General features: G+C 42.4%; 1 protein-coding gene across 3 annotated transcripts in view; it reads left to right on the top strand.

Moving 5' to 3' along the window:
- The window catches only part of AMER1 (APC membrane recruitment protein 1), a 243,290-nt gene that overhangs the window by 117,810 nt on the left and 110,630 nt on the right, over positions 1–14,850 (top strand). For 2 of the 3 annotated variants that reach the window (XM_044057718.1, XM_044057719.1), the window contains exon 2: positions 4,403–4,623. The gene's annotated coding sequence lies outside the window, so the exon portion shown is untranslated. Of the gene's footprint in view, positions 1–4,402; positions 4,629–14,850 lie in introns of all 3 variants that reach the window. The other variant, XM_044057720.1, reaches the window with a different exon arrangement.

Genomic DNA, 14,850 nt, shown 5'->3' with positions numbered 1-14,850 from the left:
TGGCAAACATAGCAAACATCCTGGAATACTTAGCAGAACTGTTCCACAATGGCTTGTCCTACTCCTCCATTAAGATTCATGCATCAGCAATTTCAGCAGAATACAACATGGATCCTCCTGTTTTCTGTCATCCTCTACTCAGGCAGTTCCTGAGAGGAATCAAAAATGTAAAGCCTCCAAGGAAACCACCTTTGCCTACATGGGATCTCAATTTTGTGCTGGAAAAGTTAACACTTCCCCCTTTTGAACCAGCAGCAACAGCAGACTTACAGTTCTTATCTTGGAAAACTGCTTTCCTGCTTGCAATCACTTCAGCAAGAAGGGTATCTGAGTTACAGGCATTAATGGCAGTACAGCCCTTCCTTATCTTCCATCAGGATAGAGTGTCTCTGAGAACTAACCCTACTTTTATGCCAAAAGTGGTATCCAGAGTATCATTGAACCAAGCAATTCATTTACCTACATTCTTCCCCAACCCACAGAACAGGGGGGAAAGACTACTACATATCTTGGATGTGCACAGACAATTACACTACTGTCTGGACAGAACTAAGACCAACAGAAAAACTGACCAGCTTCTGGTAGCATATGCAACAGGAATGCAAGGAAAAGCAATTTCAAAACAGACAATCTCAAAATGGATAGGAAATTGCATTAGATTTTGCTACTCTTTTCATGGAAAGACAACTCCAGAAAATATCAGACCTCACTCCACAAGAGCTACAGAAAATATCAGACCTCACTCCACAAGAGCTACAGAAAATATCAGACCTCACTCCACAAGAGCTACAGCCACCACTACAGCTTTCCTACGAGGAGTGGCTACCAAAGACATTTTAGAAGCTGCTACTTGGAGCTCCGTGTATACATTTGCCAAGCATTATAATCTTCCTTTATATTCCAGATCCCGAGCAGGTTTTGCAACTGCTGTTTTGCAAGGGATCTTCACTACACTATCTTTATCTTAGTATCTCCTCCCCCAGTTTGGCTATGGTATTCTACCCATATGTTAGGACTGCAGATGCATCCTTGAAGGACATAGTACAGTTTTGTACCTACCATAAATGTAGATGTCCGATAGGTATGCATCTGCAGTCAGGATTACCCACCCTCCTTCCCCTCTGTGGTATTCCTAGGGTACTTACCCCTCTTTTAGCTAGCTGGGGGAATCTGTTATGGTGTATTTGTTTGTATGTATATATATATATATATATATATATATATATATATATATATATAGATTTTTTGCTCTCTACTGTTTGGAATTATTTGCATTTATCCAAATTTAGCCTTCCTAGAGGGCACCTGGCATCTGGGGCAAGAAACACTGAGGAAAATGGCGTCGGCTGATGCCTTTATACCCCAGCAGCGATGACGTCGGGTGAAGTGCGACATCAGCCGAGGCCAGACCCAGACTTTGGAATCCGGCCGACCAAAGGGCTGCCTGAGGCAGGACAACCCATATGTTAGGACTGCAGATGCATACCTATCGGACATCTACATTTATGGTAGGTACAAAACTGTACTTTTTCCTTTTTCATTTTTCCTCACCTTCCCTCCCAGCCTTCCCCCATCCTGTTAGTCCCTGAAGACCTATGGGATTTATGGGAACCCTTATGTTCCTGGCTTGAGCCACTGATTTCCTTATGTCTATTATGTCTATTTATTTAGTAGATAATAAGGCAGCAAACTTGTTCTGAGGAAGCTACAGAGATGGTGGAGCATTAGGATGGTGGAGCATTATGGGAAGAGGGAGAAGCTTGAGACTAGGATCCAAGTCTAAGACGTGCGTCAGAGTCTGATCCGAGGGTCAGATCTGTAACCAACTAGTGAGGAAGAATGAAAATGGACAACACGGATGCCAAGCTATGGTAAGTACATATCTTCTAGTTTCCATTGCAGGAAATGTCAACCAAGCAGCTGTCACTGGAAGAGAGAGGGAGGAAGGTGGGGGGGAGTCTGAACTTTTCAAAGCTGGCCAGTACTGGGTTACCTTGGCAGATAACCCAAAATGCTGCTATGGCGTTGAGGAAGTCTAACAACTACTGTTACAGGTAGGTAGGGTGTGTGCAACTGTGCTTTCTCTGTAAACCCTTGTACATAGATGTTACTTTTTTTTTCTTTTCCTTGCATTGTTGTTGTTTAAACTTTATCTTGTTTTGCAGTGAACCTGGCCTGAGCCTGAAGTTGATCTTACATAGTTTACTCTGGTAAATAAATTTAGTAGTAAATGACAGATTCATTGTACTACACAGTATATGCTGTCTGAGTTTTTTCTTGTGTGCTTGTCTGAGCCTCTTCTGCTGCATAAAGTGACACACAATCTTTGAATCAGACAGGATTAGGCATGCCTTTTGAAGTGGACCATCGCTCCTGAATTACATTCTGCAAAAACTGACTAGGACCGCAGTCCAAATTTTGTACTGTGCCTTTGAATTCTTACACTACACTTAAATGCATTTAACATAACGTTTTGTAGTATTCTATATGTGGCTGTATATTGCACGTTGTCACTAATGTATAGACGAGAGTGTTAAATTATTTTGGCAAACTTTTCAGTTTTTATATGGTAAGCATAAGCATACCTTTCATTTATCCAGATTTTTGCCTTATATTTTTGGGCTCTTCATAGAATTTGTGCTTTTTTGGCAAATCACTGAGGACTGGTTAGATATTTGAGTTTCAGTCATCACATCCTTCAGAAGGTGTGTATTAATGTAAAACTTGTTTTTCTAGCAATTTTCTCCATTTGTAAGTGCAATAATTAAAGTCTGTCCCTATTTTTGGAACTTTGTCTCCAGTTATTTTTGGCTTTCTCCAGATTTCTTACAGGTTAAGAAGTGTGAGCACACGTAACTCTGTCCTGTGTTATGGTCATTGTGTGTGTACATAGTGTACTTTTCTCTGGGTGCTCCACCAAAAAAAAATGTCTGTTGCCTGGTTACACTAAATTATCCATACACATGTTATATTTATCCTTGCACTTGTGGCCTGTGTTGTGGGTTGAAAAGTCTCCAAGAAGGACCAGTTCAATTACACAGTTAAGTAAATAAAACAACATTTAAAAAACACATTTGATTTTGATAAACTGTCTTTGTAACAGTGAAGCTGTGTACACATAAAGTCAACACAATCTGCCAAAAAAAAAATGGGTAAAAACAGCCATAGAACTGGAGTCACCAAGTTTGTAGAAAGCAGATTTACAATATTTGCATTTTTAGATGTTCTTTCGCAAGCAGTGCCTTCAGATACGTCTAGTTAAAATACACAAGAGATCAGTGTTATTTTTCTTATTGCAAACAAACAGTTTTCTGATTTACATGCAGAGCCGTATTTACTGTGGTCTTCAGAATATGTTTCACTGACTATGCATTTTTTTTTTGTTCAGTAGCTGCTGATTGGTACACTGTGTGTAGTCTGTATTTAATTATAATCAAAAAATTACCCCTGCAGTTGCAGTAATTACAAAGAAACAAATACACCTGACTTAATGGTTATCAGATTCACAGAATTATTCCTGCTGTTTGGTTAATTATTCATCCTGAGATTATAAACTAAGCTCTACTATCTGAGAAGTCCAGACAGACTTTGCAGGGCAGAGGTCAGTAAAACAGCAGATGGTGTACGAATTAGCAAGCCAGTTTTGCACTAGGGGAAAGAATAAAATCTGTATATGTCTAAACTTTTATCAATAGTATCCGTGTAAGCAGCAGCAGAAATTATTTGAACATAAAGCTTCACAGTCCCCAGTACGTTTGTTTGTTTTATGCACTTTTGCCACTCTGTATCAATTGGTACTCCAGTTTTGCAGATAGTTCACTGAAAATATTTTACCTGTTTAGTGGTAGTATATCCCATATCATGCCAGACTTCTTCCCAGATGGCTCTTAGAAGCAAATTGTTGCAAAAATAATGGTAGCAGTTCTTTAAAATGTTTAAAAAATACTTTAGGATATGCAGTCATTTACATTTTCAAGTGTTTGAAGTTAGCGCATCCTATTTGTGTATTTGTGTGTGTGTGTGTTTTCTTTCTTTATTTCCTTTACCTTACTGCAGCTGGGCTCAGTGTAGTCGGTTGTTTATTACTAGTATCACTCTCTCCCCACATTTCAGTTGCTGAAGGCTTTGTAGTTTTCCTGTTGTGTGTGGTGGAAGAAAACAAGCATACTTTTCCCACTAATTTGTTGTCTTCCAGTCAGTACCTCTGTAGGTTGTTTCACAGCAGCATTTGTATAGCTGGTAATGTAGCATACATTGTTTCCTTATTAAAAGAGGCATTCCAGTTCTGCAGTGATCTAGCCAGGAAACCTAACCTTTGTCCAGTACAGAGCTCCCTTATCTGTATAGTGTGTATGGTAAATTAAATACTGTTGAAGCTGTTTATTTCTTTTATCTATTTCAGTGTCATGATGGGATGTTGAATAAAGCAGGCAGAATCGTATCTCTCCATCTCCTGTCCTCAAGGTATGAATGAGCCTGATAGTAACGGAGGCCTGCTGCAGAATTCTTCCTCAGCAACAGCACACTGCCGTATATGACGCCTGTAAAGGACACGTGTGTAGGAATCTGTCTACACTGTCTTTGATTTCGTATGTCCGTAGACGTGGGATATATCCAGAAATAGTTAAGTATGTAGTTTATACATAGTCTACAGAATGGTTAGAACCCATCACATTACTCTGTGTCCCTGGTATTAAGTACTTTGCTCTGTAAAGTAAAAATCTTTGTAGAGATGCTGTTTTTAGTTGTTGTTGTGTCTTTCGGCTTATCCTGGTTAGGGGTCACCACAGCGGAACTCTGGTCCGCTAATGTTTGGTAGTGGATTTTTACGTGCCGAGTTACCAGCCCTGACGCACAACCTTCAACGACAAGTGATGGCTGTGGTCCATCTGATTGCTTAGTATTGTCCCATGTGCAAACTCACACATGACTTGTGTAGAATCCAGGACTAATAGGATGGTGAGTGGCCAGTGTAAATACATCACTGGCAAGTACTAGTTTCAGCTCTTGATACATCAGAAACAAACACTGAACAGCTTGTTAAGACAGTATTTTGGTCATTACCGGCCTAGGTATCTCCTTTTGACCAAGTATTGCAGTACGAGTTCACAGTTTGAAGGGGATTGCCTTTTGTGGTTTGCAATCGTTAAAATTAATTGTAATGACTTCCCCAGAGAAATGTGCTTGTAATAGACATGTCATGACTCAGTTTTTAGGAGCATCTGTTTTGTTCTTCACATATTAATTATCATGCATGGTAGAAAATGGAAGAAGTATTAAACTCCGGCAGATCGAGGCATTACTGGTATTTTTATTACAAAATAAGACAACTCTTTGATTTAGGGGATGGGAGGGTTTTGGTGAAAGACTGAGAAATAAAAGCAAAGATTGACAGTGGAAAGAGTATAAAAATAATTCTGAGGCCAGTGCCTCTAAGATGCCTGGAAACAAGAAATTGAAAGAGGAGTTGACAATAGTAAGAAATGCAAGCTACCCTAATTTATATTTTTATTTGTCTGTTGAAAATAGTTCTCCCTAGTCAGTTTAGGAGCAGCTTGGTAGCACTGCCTACATATGTCAGTTGCTGATTGTCACACTGAGACTTAACAAAATTAAAACTGCGGACTATAAAATGAAATTCCCAATCTGTTGAAAACATTACTGCTGTGCACTAAACTGCCAGATTGTTTCAGTGGCGACATATCTATTTAACCATTCAAAAAGAAGGTTGGAGTATAATATCCTGTCAGACATAAGTCGTCTCTGCCAAGTCAAGTAGTGGAATGTATCACTTAAGGTTACCAGACTTTGGATTAATAAAGAACCATGCTGAAGGAAAATCTCCCCCAGAACTGGAGTGCATTGTACTAACTTTCTTCGTCAGTTAGCATTGCTTTTGCCAGCTAGATCTTTCTGTGCACATGGGTGAAAGTAAGGTATGGGTACCTGCTCTTTGTGAAATAGTTTCCATTATGTTTGAAGCTACTACAGATCTTAGATGACTGGACCCCTGACTGATGAAGGTTATGTTCAACTCATAAGCAGGTCTTTTCTTGAATAATATGTACTTTTTAAAAATAAGCTGAGGTGTACAAATGCACGCATTCCAGAGTCAAAATAAACTTACTTAGCCAAATGTGAAGAAAGTTAACGCCAAACTTGCAATGAATGCTAGCAAATTGAAAGCAATGCTTTTTACTTCCAGTTCTGTCTTGACAATCCAAATTTCCAGACTCTTGAACCTGTGTCTGTGGTGCAAGGGGATGAAGGCCTGAATATGAATTGGATAACCCAAGTTTCACTAGTGTCTTGGATGTTCGGAAGACCCAGATGGGAATGAACATGGTGTCAGCTTGCCCTTTATGGGGTGGAGGGTATAGTGGTCCTGGTTGTCCACTGCTCCAAAAGCTAGCAGAAGCTTGCACTAAGGTCATTAACTGGAAAAGCACAGACTTGTCTTCCCAAGCCTGTGATAGCTGTAAACAGCAGTTATGGTATGGGAGCATGCATATATCATGAGAGGGTATTGGAGGACTTATGATGATGTAGCCACAGGATGGGTTTAGGGTAGGCTTAGCATTTAGCAAGGAAGAGACACCTCCAGTATGCGCATAAGGATAGTGTGGGTCTTTTAGAGGAAGTGCTTGTTAACTAGGGCCAGGTGTGGTCGCTGTATGAATTCCACTCTGGGTAATAAGCCAGGCTAACGTAGCTGATGGAATGATTGTCCAAGTTGAGGTGAGGACAAGAAGGAACTGTTGCTTGTGGGCTTCAGTCTTGGTGGCAAGACAGACTCACCTTGCCAGGGTGAGGTAAGCAAGCAAGAGATGCAGAACTTCCTCTTGGCTACACTCAGGAAGTTTCTGTCCTTCCTTGTCAAAATACCTAGCATGAGGGGAATAAATGGGTTCAAGTGCCAAGGGGGGATTTGATGGTAGCTGGGCATAGGGGAGCAAAAATCTCCTAAAGGAGAGGATCAGTTAAAACTTTTAACCTTAATGGGCAATTACCCCCCCCCCCCCATTGAAACTGTTATTTGTACCAAATGTCTAAGAATACACCAAGACAAATACTTGCCACTTGCATTCAAAACCACTGCTGTATAAATACATCCCTCTGCTTCCTTCCATCCGTCAGTATGATATTCCTTGGGGCTGACAGACTGTGCTCCAAGGAGGAGTGTGGGAAGCTTCTCCTTGGATCAGGAATTAATTTTTTTTGTCTTTTAAACCAGTAGCTGCTGCTTCCTTTCATTCCTCAAGGTCCCTTTGGAGTCATACCCAGCTCAATTGGGACAAGATGCTGTCCACTTTCATGAAGGCTCATCATCAGTTTGGCATTCTGTCTGCCCCCTCTGTCTAGGGTGGTATAAGATGAAGTCCCACCTGCCATCATTCCTCTTCTTTTCCTAAGCCCATTTTTAAAAATTGTTACGGAATTTACAAGAGAGATGCTGATGTTCTGCACTCTTCAGTACTCTGTCTTTGGTGTTGATTTGTTGCATGTGTAAAGGTCAACACAAACTTCATCAGTGCCTATCCCCACTAGACCCAAGAGGATTAATGCTTAAAGCTTCTCAGTGTTTACACCAGCACCAAACTTTTCTGGACCTTTATGCCAGTACTCTTCACGGTTGATCCCTTGGTACCAAAGACCACTTTCATGCCATCCGTGCCAGAGTAGTCGAGACTGACTGCTCCGAGGTTGCTCCCCTTTTGACTTTATTGTAGAACAGGCAGACACTGATGGATAGTCTTAGGAAGCATATGCATGTGGTAAGTACTTTTACAGTGTGGGTATTAAATTTCTTGACTTGCATGACTATGTTTCAGAGGGACCCACTGGGCAAAACCATGGAGACTCTGAAAATGATGTCCACTGAGGATCTTCGCAAGCATTTGGAGGCCCAAATGAACACCATCAACTCCATCACTTTATTGATATGACTATTATGTAATGCAGTAGATGGAGCAGCTCAGTCAGCAGGTTCAGGCATCGCATTCTGATGTCAGTAATGGCTTAACTCACTGAGTTTGTGGAACACATTAAGGTGACCTTCATAAGTGCCCATTGGATAGATCTTCTCTGTTTGAGAAGAAGGTCAAGGACAACCTCTAGCAATTTGGACAAGAGGGCAAAATGCTCACAGATGTTGGGGTTAGGTTCTCTGCTCTGCAGAGACCCTTCCAAAGAAACCAAAAGGAGTCCAAGAACCTTTAAGTGTAGAAAACCCCAACAGCCTTATAAGTAGCAGCCTATCAGTAGATGTTCTTGCGGAAGGGGGAACAACTGTGGTAGCAGCCTCCAGAGAAAGAGTTGGTCAGCATTAACAAGGTGTTTGTGTGTTCTGTTCCAGATCATTTAATATCTACCCTGAATTGTTGCACAGCTCCCTGCTCATGGAGGCAGTCAGGAGATGTCTGTTTGCATCATTTTGTGGGGCTAGTTATCACTCTGGATAGTTGGGATAGGGAGATCCTATCCAGAGGCTACATGATACTGTTTTTAACAGCACCCAAACACCTTCCCTCCTGCCTCCAACACTGCCACCACATTGAAGGAGGGTGGCAGAGCAGGAGGTAGAAATTCTGTTCCAGGAAAAGTACTCTCCAGGAGGTCCTACCAGATAAGAGTCTCCAGATATTCATATTCTTCTTTAGTCTTGTTAGGCACCAAGACCCCCAACCTGTTTTACACCTCCTTCTAAATCCATATGTAAATGAGTTGTTCCAGGAAGTCATAGTGCAAGCTTTCCTTGCTTCCAGGCAGGGAATTGATGTGCTGTTCGGATCTTTAGGACACTTATCTTGCAGGCAGGGAATTGATGTGCTCTTTGGATCTTTAGGACACTTATTTACATATCAAAATAGCCAAACCATGTATTAGATTCCTACACTTTCAGGTACGAGTCTGTTACTATTTTAGAGCTTTGCCACTTGGTCTCCCTCAAGGTGCAGTGCCCCTCCGATCTGATAATGTGGTAGTGGTATGGTACCGCAATAAACAGGAAGGAACCCATGCCTCCACCTTTTTGTTGAGAAGTTATGTGGATATGAGAATGAGCCTCCACTTTACATTGCTTTCTTATTGTAATGATCAGTCCAGGTGCATCTAGCGTAATTGCAGGCAAGTATTACTCCCTCTCAAGTGGTCTGTAAAAGAATTAACTCCAAATATTCCCTGCAAATGTGTAATTCATTAAGATCATTTAGCCTCTCTATATAATGCCAAATGCAGCATGCTTTTATCCATCATACCTGAACAGAAATATCTCTCAAGAGACTCATTGTCTCACATTTGGCCTCCAGGGCTTCTTTATTCATTCCCCCATGCCTACCATCTCTAGATTTCTTCAGAAGGCCATGATGTGCAAGGCCGTGATCATTCTCATAGTCTCTCTCTGGCCACACCAGATTTGGTTCTTCCTGTTATGGCCCAATGACATAAGGCCCTTTCTCCCACAGCATCACCAGTTGTTGCTTTGCCCGTCCAGTCAGCTTCATCACAACACTCAGTCCAATGAATTAACCACATGGTTTCTCCATTCCCAGTGATGACCAGGGACTCAATATTCCCATTACAAGTAAAGGACTTGATTTATAGAAGTGGCCTTAGTTCGCTCTCTGAGCAAATGATCACAACATTGACCCATAACTAGCGCCCAAGTACCATGTTAAGTCATAACTTCACCTCATGCTTTGTGCCCACTGAATGGCACACAGTGACGGTTATTATGGCTTTTAAAGTTGTTAAACACTTGGTGAGTTCTGTCGGAAAGAAAGGCATTTGCATGTACACCCACCTTGCCATGCCTGCAGACTCTCCAGTGTTTGCCTCATTTGTTAGGTCTTTTCCTCGTTAAGTCTGTGGCTTTCCAACAAGTCATGGGAATTGAAGTCAGTGAGCAGTGATAGAAATCTGAATTTCACAGTCCAGGGGTATTCAGTGTCTGGACTAATAACAGCTAAGTCTGTCATTCTGGTAAGTACATAAAATAGATTTCTCTATGTATTAATCTGTTTGTTTAACTCACAACTTCATAATGTACATTATCCCTGTCCCCAACTTTGCAACTTTCGTGTCGCTTTTTTCTATGTTCTTAATAACTGTTGTGCTATAACACTTTCTTCCTTTCTAGTTTACTGGTGTTACTTAATTTCCTAATGTTTCATTCTTTATGTTTTAAGACATAATGTGCTCATCTAAACAGTCTTTTCTTGCCCTTTGTTTATCATCTTGTGTATCCTTTTCAGAAACCTGTATATATAAAAATTGTTTTAAATATAAATAATTGCCCTGTTAGCATTTCATTCATCCTTTTCATAAATGTGTGTGCATTTATCTGTCTATATGGGTGGTGCAGCGTTTTGCGTTATCGCCTCACAGCAAGAGGATGTTCATCGTGTTTCACTGTTGCAGTCATGACTGCAGGGTTCTCCCCTGCCGGCAGGCAGTCCTCTGTCTGCCAGAATCCCAAAGTCTGGGTCCGGCGTCGGCTGCTCAGACATGCTCCCTGACGTCAGAGCGCCAGGAGTTCAAAGCTGACAGCCGACGCCATGTTCTCCAGTCTTTCTTGCCGTGCGGTGATAGCAGTTCGCATTTGCCGGTCGGCTGACTCCTGACAATTTTTTTCTAAACAACTTCAGTCCGAAGACTTTCTTCTCCTACTCAAAGCCAAGTACCCCGTTGGGGAAACTTTTTTCTTGCTCCAGTCCGATGTCAGAAAAAGTTAATAATTGTATTTCTTGTGGGAAGCAAATACCTCATAAGGATTTCCATTCTTACTGTATTCCTTGCTTAGGCCCTGACCACGACGTAGCTAGTTGTCGGTTTTGTGCTAGATTCAATCAACATACAATTAAATGAAGGTACGATTTTGCATTTCATTACTTCGGTAGGCGTTTTAATTACAAAATGTTGGATTCTGTTCTGGCTACCGGAGTTCACAAACAACTCAAGGATAAAGACAGGCCTCCGAGGTCCAAATCGATCGATATTGTACAAGCAGAGCCAGCTTCAGGTTCGGCCGTCATCAGTGAGGCGCTTTTGCAGCCCCTGTCGTCGGCCATTTCGGAAAAGATGGCCGAAACTGACTCCCACGAGGAGCCAACTAGACCTTTGAATATTTCTGTTGCAGGACCTTCGGACAACGCTCCTTCGGATGGGTCCAGAGCCGCTGTGCAGGTACCGGCTTCCGAAGGGGTTTTCAGGCCTACTCATCTTCTAATAAAGGCAAAGGCAAAGACTCCTTCCAAACAAAGACTACAGCCCAGGCCTCTTCTGATCCGGCACCCAAGTCTCAGAAACAATTACTTAAGATGGTGGAGGACTTGCATACTATGATTAGGGGTTCACATCCCCCTTCAGGTAAAAGGCCAAGGCAGGAAGTGTATTATGACTCCTCTGATCAGGCTTCTGTTTCTTCAGTTTCTTCAGTTTCTTCTTCTGATGCTGAGGAATCCATTCCTTTAGCTTCTCCCCCTGAGGATTTCTGTTTTGGGGAAACTTTACATGAAATGAGGGAACATTTTCACTGGGAAGGACAGGAGTACTCGGAATCTAAGAAAAGACTTGGGGATTTTCTTCTTCTTCCCCAACGTAGACCCCTGGCTATCCCCCCTATTTTGGATATTGTGGATGATGCTTTTTCGGAGGCTAACTTAACTCCTGACTCTTTTCCTCCAGCTCATGTTAAGCCAGACAGATATTATAGGGTTCCTGATTCCCACCAGTTTTTATTCAAGAATCCTGCTGCTGATCCTGAAACCATTTCTCAGGGTCCTAAGGGGGTTAAGGCCGCTACTGCAAAAAACCCCATTCCCACTGAGAAGGATTCCAGATCTTTAGAAAGCTGGGGAAAAAAAAGTGTACACTTCTGCTACTTTATCTATTAGGGGTTTAAACTGTCAATTTCATATGCTGAAATACCAGCAGTTTCTTCTGTCTGTTTTGAAACAAAAGCTAACTACCATTTCCGCCTGTGCAGTTAAGGAATTACAGGATTTAATGCATGCCACTGAACAAGTTGGGAAGCATGGTTTACACTGTGGATTTGATGCCTTGGAGGCTTCTTGTAGGGCTGCTGCCTCTGGTACAGTCATTAGAAGGCATGCTTGGTTAAAGGAACAAAACTTGCCAGATCAAGTTAAAGCTAAGTTTTTGGATGCTCCTGTTGGGCATAATGTTTTGTTTGGACCTAAGGCTGAAGAGGTGATAAAGAAGATGGAGGACAAGGCAAAATCCATTCAAACGGTTAAAGATTTCTTGCAAGTACAGCCTCCCAGATTTAGTAGGAATTGGCCTACAAAAAATTGGTCCTTTCCCAATTCCGACAGGCCTCAGAGGGGTAGATACAGATGCTCCCGAGGAAGGCCTCAAACGCAAGCCTCTTATAGACCAAGACAGTGGACTGCTTCCACCCCTAGGGGAGGAGAGGACAGGTCGCAAGCTCATAGAAAACAGGCTCAATGACTCCCTCTGCTGGGCTGCAGGAACTTCTTGCCTGGAAGCCCCTCTCGGAGGAAAACTTTCTCTTTCACCTAAATTGGACTCGTATAACCCAAGACAAGTGGGCTCTGGATGTGGTTTCAAGAGGTTACAAATTCCATTTTCATACCCTACCAAGACCAAGCGGATGGCCGGATCTTCCAAAACATCAATGGTTAGAGGCCTTAAACCAGGTGGAAACTCTCTTGGCTATGAAAGCCATAGAACTGGTTCCACTTTCAGAGATGGGACAAGGTTTTTACTCAAGGCTCTTTCTAGTCCCCAGAAAGCAAAATTCATGGAGACCCATTCTGGATCGGTCAGTCTTGAACACCTTTCTCGAAATACCAAAATTCAAGATGCTTACTCTACAGCAGCTACTTCCAATGCTGACCAAAAATGCAAGGATGGTAACTCTGGATTTAAAGGAGACATATTTACACATTCCCATCAGGCAGGAATGCAGAAAATATCTCAGGCTCAAGGCCGTATTGAGGCACTTTCAATTCTCTGCACTGCCCTTTGGATTGTCTACTGCGCCCAGGGTCTTCACCAAATGCCTGGCTCCAGTAGTTGCTTATTGCAGACTCAAGGGAATTCAAATTTACCCTTATCTGGATGACTGTCTTATTCAGGCAGACAGCAAGGATGTCTTACTCCAGCATCTAGAATTTGTTCAAAATCTTCTCAAGTTCCTGGGATTCACTGTAAACATAAAGTCAAATTTGGTACACTCACAGCAGGTAACCTTTCTGGGTGCTCTTCTAAACACAACAGCCCAGATGGCATTTCTGGCATCCGAAAAACAATTACAGCTGGCTTCAACTTTCAAAACCTTGGCAACTTTAACTCAGCTTTCTGCAAGGAAATTCCTGCAGGCTTTGGGTTACATGGCCTCCTGCATCCTTCTCGTACCATATGCAAGACTTCATATGAGGAAAATACAGTGGTACCTAAAAAGTGTATGGTCTCAGCATTGCCACAGTTTAGACATACAGATCACCGTCCTGCCTTGTCTTCAAAAGAAATTCCTTTGGTGGTCCAAGGCATGTACTCTAAACATAGGAAAACCTTTCAGTCTGCCTCCAGCCACTCCGATACTAACCACGGACGCTTCAGATTATGCATGGGGAGCCCATTTTCAGGGCAACTGTCTGCAGGGCCTTTGGACAAAAGATCAGAAGCACCTGCATATCAATTTAAAGGAAATGTTAGCCGTTCAGAACGCTCTTTGGGCTCTCAGGAATCTTCTACAACCAGGACAGCTACTGATACGGACAGACAACACCACAGTTATGTGGTACATAAACAAGCAAGGGGGATCTCATTCCTATCCCCTTTGCAGACTAGCCATGAATCTATGGAACACAGCTCTAGCTTGCAAACTGGACCTTCAAGCTCAGTTTCTACCAGGGAAGCAAAACTGCCTGGCAGACAGTCTGAGCAGAAACCTGTCAGACCCACACGAATGGAAGCTGGGCACCAAAATATTCAGGGTGATTACAGCAGTCTGGGGATGTCCTCACATAGACCTCTTTGCATCCCACCTCAATCATCAACTACAGATTTTTTGCACCAGGACATTCCACGAACTAGCTTGGAAAGTGGATGCACTGTCATTCAGTTGGAGAAACCTCTCTGGGTATGCCTTTCCGCCTCTACCTCTTCTTCCACGGGTGTTATTAAAGATCAAACAGGACAAGCCCAAGATGATAATTTTGCTGGCCCCAAATTGGCCTCGACAGTTTTGGTACCCAACACTGAAAAACCTTTGTCTGGAGCCCCCTTGGGTATTACCACAGACTCCGAACCTTCTATCCCAACACCAGGGTCAGGTTCTGCACTCCCATGTCAAAACTCTCAGCCTGGCGGCCTGGTTAATCCAGGGTCTTTGATTCATTCTCTCCTACCCAAGCAGGTTATGGATGTCATTTTAGAAGCTAGACGTCCTAGCACTAGAAAATCTTATGCAGGAAAATGGAAGAGATTTTGCTCCTGGATGCAGGCTCAGGATTCTGATCCTCTTATTCCTAACATTCCTCTGATTTTACTTTACCTGACAGACCTCTTACATAAGGGTCTCTCTCTCTCTTCCGTAAAGATCTATGCCTCTGCTATTTCTGCTCATTATAATGCAGACCCTCCAATCTTTTCCCATCGGCTCATGAGACAGTTTCTCAGAGGAGCTAAGAACTTAAGGCCCCCTAGATCTCCTCCCATTCCTGCTTGGGATCTCAACTATGTTTTGGAAAAACTCACCTTACCTCCTTTTGAGCCTGCTGCCACATCTGACATCAAGTTTTTATCTTGGAAGACAGCCATCCTATTAGCTCTTACCTCTGCTAGGAGAGTCTCGGAGTTGCA

Source organism: Protopterus annectens, chromosome 15.part0 (assembly GCF_019279795.1).
Source record: "Protopterus annectens isolate FY-2018-M chromosome 15.part0, PAN1.0, whole genome shotgun sequence".
NCBI lineage: Eukaryota > Metazoa > Chordata > Ceratodontiformes > Protopteridae > Protopterus > Protopterus annectens.
The sequence above is the reverse complement of the archived record's forward strand: the minus strand, read 5'-3'. Positions and strand labels throughout refer to the sequence as shown.